This window comes from Pinus tabuliformis, chromosome 4_2 (assembly GCF_031772625.1).
Source record: "Pinus tabuliformis cultivar Carrire ecotype Pingquan chromosome 4_2, CPIR1, whole genome shotgun sequence".
In the NCBI taxonomy this organism is placed as follows: Eukaryota; Viridiplantae; Streptophyta; class Pinopsida; order Pinales; family Pinaceae; genus Pinus; species Pinus tabuliformis.
This window is the reverse complement of record NC_142304.1, coordinates 441,020,662-441,036,806: the sequence shown is the minus strand read 5'-3', so window position 1 is coordinate 441,036,806 and position 16,145 is coordinate 441,020,662. Positions and strand designations below refer to the sequence as shown.

General features: G+C 36.5%; 1 pseudogene; it reads left to right on the top strand.

The window, feature by feature from the left end:
- LOC149169853 (beta-1,6-galactosyltransferase GALT29A-like) overlaps positions 1-16,145 on the top strand; it is a 30,981-nt pseudogene that overhangs the window by 3,107 nt on the left and 11,729 nt on the right.

Genomic DNA, 16,145 nt, shown 5'->3' with positions numbered 1-16,145 from the left:
ATAGTTGCATATTTCATTATCTTTTTTTTCTCTCTTCACATATTGCTTCCCAGTTATTTCCATTCATAGTTCCTTCATTTTTTTCAATCACCTCACATTCCATATGAGGACATATTATTTTGATTGCATTTAGTTAATATGTGAATCATGCCTTCATGCATCCTTGAAAGAGATCCATTTTCTTTTATCATACTCATGTGGTAGAGTATTCTCCCATGCTATTGTGACATGACTTAATTTAACAAGTATATGCATACATACCTATTTTCTTCATTTGGTCATCTACACTTCCATCAGCAACTTCTTTCCTTTGATTGAAAGTACTTCAAGCATCTTGACATGTTGCATTTCTCTGTTAGCATACCATCATTCTTTCAAATAGTGAATCCCATCCAAAGTGGAATTCTTAGCAAGACATTTTCTTCTTCAAAGAGATGAACCTTCTAATGAAGATTCCAACAACGGATCTTAATTATCCTCATCCTAAAAAATTCTCCTTTTCAATGATGTATGATGAGTTGTATACTAGATGACTCTCTTCTACTGATAAGTTCTACTTATTCTTCTAATTAGGTTACCAAGAGCTATCATTGTCTAATAATGAGTGCCATAGACATCTACTTTAGCTATCTTTCAAGATTCTTATGATCATATCATGTGCTCTTGCTTCGATCGCATTCCCTTATAATTCCATCTCCTAAAATGATGCATCCTATCATGCTTGTAGATTTTCCAACCATGATAGCTTTACAAAAACTAAAAATAACTTGGTGGAGAAGATTATCTCAATCATAGTAGATATCTTTCAGTTCCTCCTTATTTGATTTCTTCTTTTAAGCTTCTTCCACTTCTTCAGTGATATGGACTTCTTCCCTTCCTCTTTGTAACACCCTCCTCCCACATTTACCCAAGCTAATTGGTCCACCAGGGTAAACATGTGATGAAGAGTTACTATGATATGATTCGACTCCCTAAGTGAAGTTGATGAAGTGGAACTGATGAACCAACACTTTACAGACCTCCCTTAGGTACTATAGGACCCCTAGGAGCTAATCCACCACTCCAGATGCCCAGCCATTGAGTTAACCTAGCCTTTCATAGAAATAAACCCCCAGTCTCTCCCATGACAAGCGCTACATGTGACTGAAACCCTCCAGTCACTTCCAAAATCCTGCAAGGGAGAGACTGCAGTATTTTTCAACCAGTTTTGTGCAAGAGACTACGAGATTTAAGCCACTTTTTAAGGGCTAGTCTCCATACCACTGCCCAGAACTTGACGAGACTTTCCAAGACAATAAATGACACCAAGACAAATCCTATAGCACAAAACTTGATCAAGGGCTTGACCTAACCATGACAAACATTTTTTCAAACACATGATGAACATAGGGGTCTCATACTTATCTTAGAATCGTCAAGAAGAATTGATGCCTTATCCCAATAGATGCATTAACATCTATTAGTTCATACATTCACTATCCATTCATTTACCAATCAAAACATGATAAGAGCCATAGCTAAGATCTATCATAAAACCATGCTTATAACCAACAAACTAACATAGAACAACCATAAAAACTATATATTTCAAGTACATTTATAAGAGATCTTATTAACACATGAAAAATCCAACCAAGCCAAGGATTTCCATGTACCACTCGACCATAGATTGCGTTGAACCAAATCTTTCTTTCAGTCAATCACCCTTGTGCCATATTCCAAGCATGAATGTGGGACTTATAACAAAAATCAACTAGGGATTCCTCAGGATTTACCGTATATCCCACCAAGGGATTCCTAGGCCAAAAACCCTCATCTATATAACCAGGGTTTACCACAATCCCACCAAGGGATTCCTGGGCTCAAGCAAGAAAGATACACTACCAGGATTTACTGCAACCTCATCATCCAAGGATCACTAGGCCTACACAAGCATAGATTCCTCTGGATCTCTCCACCTAAACCATGAGGAATTTATATGTCTCCACCTCTAGGCTTTACTATATATCTTGCCATTCGTCAGTCGAGGATTTCTAGTCCCAACTAGGATCCAACCTCTAGGCTTTACCATATATCCTGCCATTCATCTGTTGAGGATTCCTAGGCCTAACGAGGGCATACACAATCAATCTTTACTATAATTCCACCTTCACCGATTCAAGGATCCTATGCCATGTCACTTCTCCTGGGACCACCCAACTTAGATTTGAATCCATCTGGCAATTCATCTCAACCAAAACATGAGAACCCCATCACACCATTGTTATCCAAAAATGGCAAGGCAATGCTAGAAAAAACTATCACACCTGGAAAAACACATGTCAATGACAATAAGAGAACCAAAAACACTTATGCATGTACCATGGATGTCAAAACTAGCAAGGAAATCATACATGTAACTCTATACCTGCAAGTGATTTTGTTAAAGCTGCTTGATCATACTCTTCCTTCCTTGATCCTTGCTTCCCTTTACTCTCTTGTCCTTCATTTTCCTTCTTTCCTCCAATGCTGGAGTGCTCCAAGAATACTCTGAGTGTATGAGAGTATGAGAGAGTAGAGAATAGAGAGAGAGCTCCACCCAAAAACTATCAAAAGGCCATGAACTAATGCTAAGAATCTTTTTTATCAATAAGGCCTCTATTTTCTTCAATTTCCAATATTTTTCCTTCATTTTTATCCTCACATGCAACCTATGACCTTTCACCTTCCTTTTCTCCTAATTTCCATTATTTTCATATACTAAATTTCCAATTAATGCCTCTTGTCTTTTCAAAGCATTTTCCAATTTCCTTTAGCCAAAATAAACCAAATGAACACCCGCTAGGATGTTTTTCCCAACATTCAGCTTAGAATACATGTCTTGTGACCTTGGTCTTATTTTTCCTTTATTAACTTTATTACATGGATTTTTAACCAGGGTTGTTCCATAACCCTCCCCCTTGGGGGAACACCGTCCTTGGTGTTCAATGACACCTATAACCGGAAATATTGTTGAAAACCAAACATATTTCCCATGGAGCTTTCTAAGACAGTTCGTTGTTGTATTTACAATGACCACTGTTGAAGACATGACAAACATACATTTTACTAGAGCTTTATAACATGGCTCATTACAGTATTTACAATAATAACCACATATACTTATGCACATTTGCTTCAATCAGCAAATAACCATATTGTTCATGGATCTTTATAAATCTAGCTTGATATAGTATTTACAATAATATACACATATCTACATATGCACATTTCCTCAACCAGTAGATAAAAGGATATGATGCCCATATCAATCAACACGAAATCCAGAGGCTCACATCTCCACCCTCAAATTAGTACTAGGATTCACCTCCTTCCCAGGAAGTCTAGAACCCATTTCCAAAGTCAAACTTGCATCCGATGTCCAGCGCTACAATCCAATGCCACTTGTCCTCTCAGTGAATAGTTACTGGCTCGTTGTTCAAGGGCACACTCCCAATGTGCATATGATTCCATCTGGAAATGTTAATGACCAAAACAAATTCATCCCCAACCTTCCCTTCTCTGCTACACAATCCCTTGGGCAATCCGATCACCCCCTTCTGTGTAGTCACTCACCTTCCAAGTTCCCCGAAATCCCCTTTCCCAGGCAATCCATCCCTTGGAAAGGTTTCCTCACATTGGAAGATGCATAAACCAAGGCATATCCCTACCTCAAACCATCATACTGGTCATAGCATTCTCATGGAAATAAATGGACACTATTGGGTACCAGTGTCCCATAATGACCCTGCTCCTGAATGCTCTACCAGCATACTACTGCATGTTCTAATTCCTTTTGTTGTTGTTGCTATTTCTTGCAATCAGTTTCAACCATCCAAATTGGGAATTTTCCATGCTTTCCTCTATCAAGCTCATAATTTCCATTAGACTCGAAATGAATTGAAATAAATTCAAATCATACCTCATTAGTGACCCCTCAATAAGGTACACTTGAACTTATGTTCACTTCCTGTCACAACAAGCTAAACCAACTCTTTACTAAATCATCATGTATAAAAAATATCACATTTATTTGGCTTAAAACACAACCATCATAGATCAAAATCATGAATCACAATCAATCATCATAAACTAGAATCATAGATCGCATGTAACCATCATAAATCAGAATCATAAATCACATCCATAATAAAACTAAAATAAAATACTGATACTTATCCTTTAATCGGTCATTTTGCTTTTGCCTTTGTCTTTTCCGTACACACATTGAATTCAGTTGCCACACTCAGCAAGAATTTAGTTCCTTTTCTTATCTTCAACCACATACACATACATACAGTGTGCATCACATGCACACACCCACACAGAGCGTACAACAAAACACATACACTTACATCTAGTGTACATCACAACACAATACATACACCTTCACATGATGTACAACGCAATACATATATGTACGCAGAGTACAACACAATGAATACACATGTCACGATACAAAAATCACGCAATACACATAACACAGTATCATATGTGCACAACACAATGTGTACAACATGTACACAATATCACATGTACACGACACCACTTACACAACACCACCTGCACCACATGTACACAGCAACCCATATACATAGCACCACCTTCACAATGTGTACACAACACCTCATGTACATAGCACCACATGCATGACATGTACAAAGCACCACATGTACAAAAAATTACATGCACAACATGTACACAGCACCATCTATACACAACACCATATGTATAGCATGTACACGGCACCACATGAACACAACACCACATATACAATCACACACACAACATTTCATGTACTCACCACCACATGTACAGAATGCGCTCAACACCACATGTACATAGCACTGCATAAAAAACATGTACATGGCACCATATGTACATAGCAACACATATCTAATCATGCGCACAACACCATATGTTCACAGCACTACATATCCAACATGCGCATAGCACTGTATGTATACAACATTGCATATACAACATATCAACAACATATATATACAATACTACATATACAACATTGACACATCAACATAGGTGCAATCACTAAATATATATCATGCACAACATATACGCAACGATATCACTGTACATCCAAAAACCACGTTATCTCTACCAAGAAACCTTGCTTCCAATGTCTCTCTTCCATCCATGTTTATCCTATCATGTCGCAGATCACGTTTTTTTCATTCCACTGATGTATCCCTCACATAAACATAGACATAGCATAATCACATAATATCTATTCATAACCACATGATACTGACCTCGTAGATCTATTAGGGCTACTCTTCCTAGTTGATTCCTCTTAAGACCAGGAACCTATTCATGCCATTCACCTACATAAGAAATCAATCCTCTACAAAAATCATCCCTGACAACCCTATCAAAAACAACATACAAATATTATCATAAAAAAATCGTGATCCCTAATGACCATGTCAGATAACGACATACATACATATACAAACACATGTAAACACTAGCATAAAACAATCATGAGTCTTGAAAACCCTGTCATACAATGGAATACATACATACATATACATGTAATCATCAGCATAATCATGATCACAACATAAATACTAGATATCATAAGGTCAAGGTTAGGATAACTTCCTTTATCCATGCACAACATTGGGAACAATAGTTCCCAACTTAGCCAAGGAATTGGATGCCTCACATCCATTCACTTTACCTGTATGTTACCTTTTTCATGGTTGCCCTACCATTGTCCATTTATCCCAATGGACCCAACCATTCCAACCAATTGTCATACTCTTGCCTTCAGTTTCCCTTTACTCATGCATTAATATTCATCTAGATCTTTTATTTCCTGTTGGGTTCCATTCAACTCTCCCCAAGCTCCATTAACTTCCTCTTTCACAAGCCAACCAAGGCCCTCAAAACACAAAATGAAAGAACCAAAAGAAACCAAGAAGAAAACCATGAAAAATCAATAATAATACAACATCATGAACAAAGTGGTATGGCCATACAATAGACATAAACAAAACTGCAAATCAAGCACGAACAAATCACAAAATACCAAAAGTACAAAATAGCAACAAACACCATGACTCAATCCCCATGGGTTCCCAATGCTTCCAAAGGAAAGCTCAACCTGAGCCTTATTCAAGATCTCATGGCAGTCTCTTTTGCCACAGAATCCCTGCATCATTCTGCCATAAACGCATAATTGTTAGTGTATAAATAAATATAACAATACACTGGTTACCATACCTTGTTGTATCAAGCAAGTTATATTAAACACTTGCACATGTGTCATCTCTCAAGGAATTCCAATTCCTTGATAGATCCATCCATAACTAGAAACCCGATGTTTACATATCAAGTACATGTTCATAAATATATCACATGTCCACATAATTTCAAACAAAATATAGGTTAAGAAGACTTCCTATACTCATGCAAGTGCTCATTCATTTGGAACTAGGGTTTCCAAACATTTCCAAAGGAATTCTTACAAATTAATTCATTTTACATTTTTCATCACTGCAATTGAGTCTTATTATGTCATGTCACATCACCTAGTTGTTAGTTATATAAACAAATCAATTGTTACCTTGTCACTCTTATGCCAAGCATCTTGCCCTGCAACTATTCACACATGTCAACCACATGTTCCAAGGATCAAAATACCATGTCTATTAATTGAAATCAACCTTTTCCAAGACTAATAACCATGTCATAATCAAATAGCAGTCATTAATCATATTACTACAACTAGCACCTACCTACACTTAAGTGCATATCACTTGTCTTGGCACATAATGTGTTAATAGAATCATCTTGAAACAAGATCATTCCTTCATAAAATATTATATAAACATACTCATATCATGCAATTAATCAAACATTCAAACAACAAATAGATGACATAATAGACACCAAACACTCAAACACCAAATATGCGACATGATAAAACATTCAAACACCAAATAGATGACATAAGCAAACCCATACCTTAATGTATCTCGGGGGATGCTATCTTGTCTGCACAATCAATCTAGATTAGAACAATATAACTTCACAAACAATCAACTCAAACATAAATAAGGGCATGATATCCATACAGTAACTAGCTAACATGTTCACATCATAAACGCATAGAGAATTATCATTCATGCATAGCAATCACATATGCACAGTCAAATTAGATTAGTACAACACAATATTACAAATATGTTGGCTCATACCTAAATATCGTAACCATAACCATCTGCATAGGCCGATCTAAGTTGGCATGATACATATAACATCAACATCTTAACTGAAATTAACATAATCATCATACATACAACCGTAATGCATATTACAACAAGTACTACCATTCATGACATTTTGATGCATGTGCATATAACCGAACTGATCAACTAGCATTTATCGTGCATGTAACCACAACAACAATAGAATGAAAAACATGCACATGACCATAATGTATATAACCTTAATGCTTATAACAACCATTAACCAACATACTTGCATTCATAACATACAATCTTGTATGACGAGTTTTTCTTACCTCGAGGTCTAGTGATACAACATCACTTTGGATGACCTACATCTCTTGCTTTATCTCAGACAACATATCCACATCATAACATACCAACAATATCATGATGACACAACCTACAGACAATGACCTCACAATGCATGTTTGACCCACTATACATTTATAACTATAACCATGACAATTCATGCATAACAAAATATAGATACTGACATGCATAACAAATGCATATATAACTGACATGCATTCATGACAAGTGCATCCCAACAACAACATCATCAACTTATACATGTCAACAGAAATATAACAATGACCACTACCATGCATACATAGCAAGCACATATATAACCTACGGGCATGCAAGACAAACACATTTCACCCATCCAATCCAAGTGGTGAACCATGCTCTGATACCACTCTGTAACAGCCTCCTCCCACATTTACCCAAGCTAACAAGTCCACCAGGGTAAAAATGTGATAAAGAGTTACTATGATATGATTCAACTCCCTAAGTTCAATTAAGGAAGTGTAACTGACGAACCAACACTTTACAGACCTCCCTCAAGTACTACAGGACCCCAAGGAGCTAATCCACCACTCTAGGTGCCCAACCCATGAGTTAACCTAGACTTTCACTTAACTAAAATTCAAGTCACTCCCATGACAAGGCATCTATGTGAATGAAACCCTCCAGTCTCTCCTACAAGCCCACAAGACTGCAGGGGAGAGACTGCAGTCTTTTTCAACAGGTTATGTGCGAGAGACTATGAGATTTAAGCCACCTTTTCAGGGCTAGTCTCCAAACCACTGCCTAGAACTTGATGAGACTTTCCAAAATAATATATGACACCATGAAAAATCCTCTAGCACAAAACTTGATCAATGCTTTAACCTAACCATGACATACATTCCATCAAACAAATGATAAACATGAAATCTACAAGTCATAAATACATAGATGAACATAAGGGTCTCATACCTATCGAAGAATCGTCAAGAAGAATTGATGCCTTATCACAATAGTTGCATTATCACCTATTAGCTCATACATTTATTTACCAATCAAAACATGATAAGAGCCATAGGTAATATATGTCATAAAACCATGCTTATTACCAACATATAACACACAAAATAACATAGATAGAAAAGCCATAAAAACCACATATTAACAAGTGCATTTATACATAAATCACAAGAGGAAAATATTTTTTATTAACATATGAAAAATACAACCAAGCCAAGGACTTCCACGTACCACTTGACCATAGATTGGGCTGAACCAACTCTTTATTTCAGCTAATCAACCATGTGCCATATTCCAATCATGAATGTGGGACTTACAAAAAAAACCAACTAGGGCGTCCTGAGGCTTTACCGTATATCCCACAAAGGGATTCATGGGACCAAAACCCTCATCTATATAACCAATATTTACTGCAATCTCGCCAAGGGATTCCCAGGCCCAATCAAGGAACATACACTATCAGGCTTTACCACAATCCCACCATCCAAGGATCACTAGGCCTATACAAGCATGGATGCCTTTGGATCTCTCCACCTAAATCATGAGGAATTTGTTCGTCTCCAAGTCTAGGCTTTGTTGTATATCTCACCATTCACTGGTTGAGGATTCCTAGGCCCAACGACGCTCCACCCTCTAGGTTCTATCGTATATCCCATCATTCACCGGTCAAGGATTCCTAGACCTAACAAGGGCATACACAATCAGGGTTTACCTCAATCCCATCTTCACCAGTCTAGGTATTCCTAGGCCTTGTGGCATATCCTGATACCACCCCACTCAGCTTTGAATCCATCCAGCAATCCTGCTCAACCAAAACAAGAGAACCCCATCAAACCATGGCTATCCAGAAATCGAAAGTCAGGGTTGAAAAACATTTTCACGCCTAGAAAAACCCATGGCAATGGTAGCAAGAGAACCAAAAACACACATGCATGTCAAAACTAGCAAGGAAATCATACATGTAACTTGATACCTATAATTAATCCCATTGTAGCCACTTGACCTTGTTCTTCCTTGCTTGATCCTTGCTTCCCTTTGCTCTCTGGTCCTTCCTTTCCCTTCTTTCCTTGAATGCTATAGTGCTCCAAGAACTCTAAGTGTATGAGAGTATGAGAGAGTAGAGAGAACAGAGAGAGAGCTCCATCCAAAAATTGTCAAAAGGCCATGAACTGATCCTCAGAAGCTTTTTTATCAATGAGGCCTTTATTTTCTTCAATTTCCATTATTTTTCCTTCATTTTCCTCCTCGCATGCAACCTGTGAACTTTCACCTTCCTTTTCTCCTAATTTTCATTATTTTTGTAAATAAAATGCCAATTAATTCCTCTTGCATATTCAAAGCCTTTGCCAATTTCCTTTAGCCAAAATAAACCAAATAAACACGTGCTAGGATGTTTTTCCCAAAATTCAACTTGGAATACATGTCCCATGATCTAGGTATTATTTTTCCTTTATTAACTTTATTACATGGATTTTTAACGGGGCCTATTACACTCTTTTGTTTTTGTCCTTCTTGAGTTTGGGACAATCTCTCTTGTAGTGCCCATGTTCATGACAGCCATAGCATTCAACCTTGGCCATATTCTTTTCGTTCTTTTTCTAAGGACCAAACCTTCCAAATTTTCCTTTTTTCTTAGCCATGGCAGCAAATGCTTGTATTTTCTCATTTGATCCTACATCGCTTTTTTCCTTCAACCTAGTTTCTTCAACTTTTCATAGTGACCAAAGTTCATTGGATGGGGTATCTTCTTTCTTTCCATAGATGCTTGATGTAAAATTGTCCCATTCCTTTGCTAGTGAATTGAGCATTATGGTGGTCATTTCCTTGTCAGACATTATTTCTCCCAACGCTTGCAGTTGTTCTCTTATTTATGGCACCTTCATAAATTATGAGGTTATTCCTTCTTCTCTTGATATCTTCATTTGGTAGAGTTCTTGTCTTAATGAGATCACTTCTCCTGTAGTGCTTACGGAGAATAATTCTACAAGTTTGTCATATATTTATTTTGATGTTTGCAACCTTGATACATAGGGAATGAGAGGATCTTTGATGGATTATATGAGAATCCTTTGAGCCCTTACTTCCCCTTTCATGTACTTTTCAAGAGCTTGAGATTCTTCCTTTGGAGGTTTAGTGATTGATCCTTTAACATGTTCCACGACTTCACTTTCTATGAGGATCAAATATGTCCTCTTCATCCATGCAAGAAAGTTTCATGCCCCAACCAACTTGTTGCTTTCTTTGCAAAAATACATTTCTATAGATTTGGATGTGTACATAAAGATATTTACTGATGAATATAATGCTTGATGAAAATATCTTCAATCTATTTCCTTCTTGATTTTTATGATGATATTGATAGAAGATGTCTTCTTGATGAAAACGTATTCCTTAAAAAGTGATCCTTCAAAGAGAGGGAGATCAACTTGATTCCTTAATGATGATGTGATATGAAAGGAAATTTACCCATGGTAATGTAACTAAAGGTTGTAAATAACTCACCCATGGTATTATCCACCCATGGTAATGTAACTAAAAAAGGGCTATAAATAACCTGACTCGCTTTGTAAGAGAATAGATTATCTAACACAATGTAGTTGCCATCAACATCCTGATCTAATAAAAATTAGTTTTCTGATTTATTTGTTTTTAAGGTTTTTTTTTTGCTTCACAGTGTGTAAATTGCTCATATCTTGGAGCCCCAAAGATCTAGATCAGTGGTATCAGAGCAAGTGACGAATCCATCAGAATCAAGGTTTTATTAGGGTTTCCAAGGTGAATTTTTCGACTTCCTTCCCTAAATTGTTCCGATCTACAAGGTTTTGGAAACCCCTAACCTTCATCATCGCAGTGGTCTAGGTATGCTACACCTAGGAGTTCTTGTAGTCACTTATTTGTATCTCCTCTATTGTAGCAATTTCTAATTAGTGAAATACAAAGCGGGAAGGTTCCAGTTTAGGGTTGGTGTTATGGCATAAGTGCTCAATTTTATAAATATGATGGCCATTGATCTATATGATACAATGGTTGAAACCCTTGCTTTTCTACCTCTAGGGTCGTTTCTTCAAGACAACTAGAATAAAATATGATGCATAAGCTCAATTGTGGGTTGGTGACTGAAGCAAAGCATTCTCTTCTCCTCTATGCAAATTGTATTTCAATGGAGCATGCAAAGGGAGCCTATAACTGCATGCATCATCTTTATGTTGTCTTCTCGGCTACAAATTGACTAATAACATAGCAGAATACCAAGGCCCTCATTACTGTATTTCATCACACTCTCAACCATGGTATCACTAACATTAAAGCACATGGAGATAGTGAGTTATCATGTAGACAGGTGAACAGGAAGTACATGGTTATGAACCTGAGACTCACCCAGTATTACAACATCGTGCAGCATCTCCAAATTGAGGATGTCAAAATTCCACTCAAGCAAGTCTATCCTGTCAAGAATATCACCATCATCGCTTTCATGGGCAACGCATCCTCTGTGGGTGTTATAACAATTCCATCTTGAAAAATGCTAAGCTTCGCATAGAGGATATTTGCAAGCTTGACATCAATTACACAGTCATCACCATCAGAAAGAAGGGAAACTCTTGCATCAACCATTGTTGTCCATCCCCATCAATAAGTTCTTTGAAACCGATATTGACAATGAAAGAAACCTAGGCCAATGCTGACAACATCTACAGCCTTTTAAAAATCCAAGAAGTTGTCAAGGACAAGCATTGGACCAAATTTGATCTAGCGTTTAAGTCTTGGGTTAAGAACAAGCGGCTCCACCTGCAGGTCATGGTGGAGCTTCGCAATTTGGTGAAAACGCCTTTGGATCGCCACTACAACAACACCATGGCTTTGGAGATTTGTCCCAGGCAACCCTACGAAAGCTTCATTGTGGTGGGTAACAATGATATCCTTCTACACAATACCCATTGTTCATTGATCGATTCCCATGAGATGATAATCCAACTCAACAATGCTTGCACCAAGGATTTCCAAGATAGAGTGGGTTCCAACACTACTCTGGCATTCATCAACAACCATATTCTACATTCATGTGCCTTGAGCTGTAAATGCATTTTCCATCCATATGGGGAAAATGTCCCAATTTTTTTTTTTAACATATGCCACCCCGTGCATTTTGCGGATTTCACCCTATGCAATGTTTCCCACAAAGTCCCTTTGCTTGCCACCAACCATCGATTCGAAAACCTGTGAAGCAGAGTGGTAAAGTATTATTCTCTCAGGAATTTTGTGAAGACCACCATTAATCATATGGATGAATGGAGTGTGGTGCACGAGGGACCCATGTTCCATTACTTCTCTGGAATGCAGGAGGTGATGCTCACTTTAGGTATTTGCAAGAAGGTAAGTCTCTTCATGTGGAGTAGGAATATTCTCTCTGCAGATAGAGACAATCCCTCTAGCCTATTGGGTGCTAAAAGGTGTCTTTTAAAACTCCTAATTTCCTCACATTAATTATCAACCTGGGTAAGTCTTTTTGTTTCAAGAGTATACACAATATGTGCAAGCTATAAATCCGGAGAGTAATGCTTTTTAAGTTGAACTATAAAACTTGATACAAGAGTAAACGGATGCATTTATAAATCTCAAGTTGTAACTTTTAAAGGAAATAATACATCTAAGCATGACTTAATCTCAAGCAAAACCATAATCAAATCTGAAGCAAGCAATTCAATAGAAAATAGCATCAACCAAGAGCATAGTAGCACTAACCAATCTCTTCTAGCTGATTCTATCTAAATCGCACTCAATCTCAATTAAGCAATTCAAATGGAGATGATGTCAAATGAGAGTTCAGTAGCATTAACCAATCTCTTTCAGCTGATTCTATAATAACCACACTCTCACGTATGCCCTATTATGTAATGTTGTAGACGAAATAAAATGAAATCAATGCTCTAATCCACGCCTTATCTACGCCTGCCTGTGTAAAAATAACTCATGCTTATTTTAGAAATTAAACACTCTGTAATGAAATTAACACGTGCTCTGCAATGAAATTAACACTCACAACCTACAGAATTGGCATAATTGAAATGCAACCGGTAATGGAAATCTACAACATTGGTGCTAATCTAGCTAGATCTCCCAGTTGTGGCGAGCCCTTGCCACTTCTGGGAGGAAATAACTTACAATAACTGGAGAATTAAAAACCACTCAGGCTTAATCAACACTTCTCATTCGATTCGATTTGCACGCGTCAAGGGAAATCAACATACTCTTTCATTGAATGAAAATAATATAACATAGTCTACCTGTAATTCAACAATGATTACATGTATATATCAAAATCTCTCCATTATCCCCTCTCCTCCTATCCTATCCTATCTCTAATGATCCATCATGAATCCCCTTCTTTGATTTTTGTTTTGAGTTAAATACACAGAGAACAGGGAGAAGTTACAACGGAGATGATTACAAAATGATTTCCACAACAAAATTGGATTGTTCACAACAAATTGATCATCAAGATCATGTCTAAAATATCTTTCCATCAGCATTCAATAGGAACAGGTCGAATTTGGTATTGCAACTGAGATAATTTGGAAACCGGTCGCAATAGCGAATCTGAGAAAAACATCTTCAGAGAACCTTTCATTTCTCTTAATATGGATCGAATTTGGGAAAATTGTTTATTACAAAACTAATTCGGTCCATTCTGAACAAAACCCATGTTTTAGATTTTCCAGATTCTTCTCCATTTGTCTAGAATGTCCAATGCAAAATTGTCACTTCTTATTCCAGCAAATTTTTGAGTTTGAATATTTAATGATGAGCTAGAGATCAAATCTGCAATCTAGAAAATATCTTGGAGGCTAAAATGGTGAGTGATGTTACAACAAATTTATTAATAACCATTATTGGTAAAATCATGTATAATAATCATCAATTGATTAAAAATAAAGGAGAATAAATAATATTTATCCATAAGAGAAAAAATAATTATAAAATGGAATTACATGATAAATCATGATAAAGGACATGATATAGAAGGGTAGAAATGGATGAATTAGGTTTTAAAAAGTGATAATAATAATGACATATTAGCGGCCCAACATACCCCCAAATTGAATATATTGCATGTCCTCATGCAACCCAAAGACTCTGTATTAACCAAGCAATAATACAAAAATTGTTCATCCCAACTCATGAAATGGATGGAACAAATGAATTCTTCATCAAATAATGAATATTCAATTTTAGCAATGTTGATGAAGGCATAACAATTTTTAGATTGACGTTCAACTATATGTATATGAAGTTGATATAAGTAACAACAAACTTCATTAACCATTTCCTCAAAAACTACATACCAGAGTTTGTTGAAATTTTGCAAGTAGATTTCTACTATATTAATGCTTCTATGATCCAAAAATCAGATTGTTTTGATGCATGGATCATAAGATATAAACAAAATGGCTATAGGTGACAGTGCATGATTTCTGAAATTTGATGAACTAGTTTAACTTGAAATTTTTTGGGTTTGTGTATTTTAATGATACCTCTTTGTTATCCAAAAATCACAAGAATTCAGTTCATAGTTTTAAAGATATACGCAAATCAATGTTTGCACTGTGTAAAAATGAAATTGTATGACTTAAATGAGAAAGAAAATAGAAAACATCCATCATGTATAGCAATTCCTCCCCCAAACTGGAGAATTAGCATGCCCTCATGCAATGCTAGAAAACAAATTGAGGTGGTTGCTACCATCTATTGAAATCTATGCTTGGTGTAAAACAACATGGAATAAGGGAGGTGTTGAGAATGAATAAGAAAATCAATGGATGATAAAGAATATTAATGGCATAGTCATAATAAATAAATAAATGAAAGGAACACTCCCCCAAACTGAAAGATTCTATGTCTTTGAAAATGAGAAGTGGTAAAGATGTGGAATAAATGAGGATAAATAATGCTCAATGGATTTTGATGAAATTCTCCTAAATTTGTAATAAAGAAGAAAATTATGCTATTTTACCTCAAGTTTTACCTCCGAAAAAAATGTGGAATGACATGTATGGACTAGCATTTGTTGAAGCTGATGTAGGTTGAGTTGATGCTTAAAGTGATGCAAAAGGTGGAATCCATGCAAGCACATTTCTGAACAATTGTTCGCATTCGCGAGTTTCTCGAGCCTCTTTTGTTAGTTGCAATAGTGTGGCCTTGTTGTGAATAGAGTTTCTCCCTATACTTATTGTTATCCTATAAACAAATCATTACGCTACATGCAAATTTCTTGAATCCATAGTTTTAGTTTTGAACGACAACAGATAAGTTGTATGCAAAAATTTCAATTAGAAAAAACTTTTGTATAAATGCAATACTAATAGTTTGTCAAATCAACAAGTTATGGTAGAGTGCAGTAATTATATCGCATGCTATCCCATAATGAATACCTTCCCCCTCCAATTGGAAAAGGGCGTTCATGACCATAAAGCATAGAAAAAGTGTTGTTCTTATGGCAAGGCAAGGGAATGAATAGTACGACAGTAAATGAAGCAGAGTACACATATCAATGATAGGACGGCA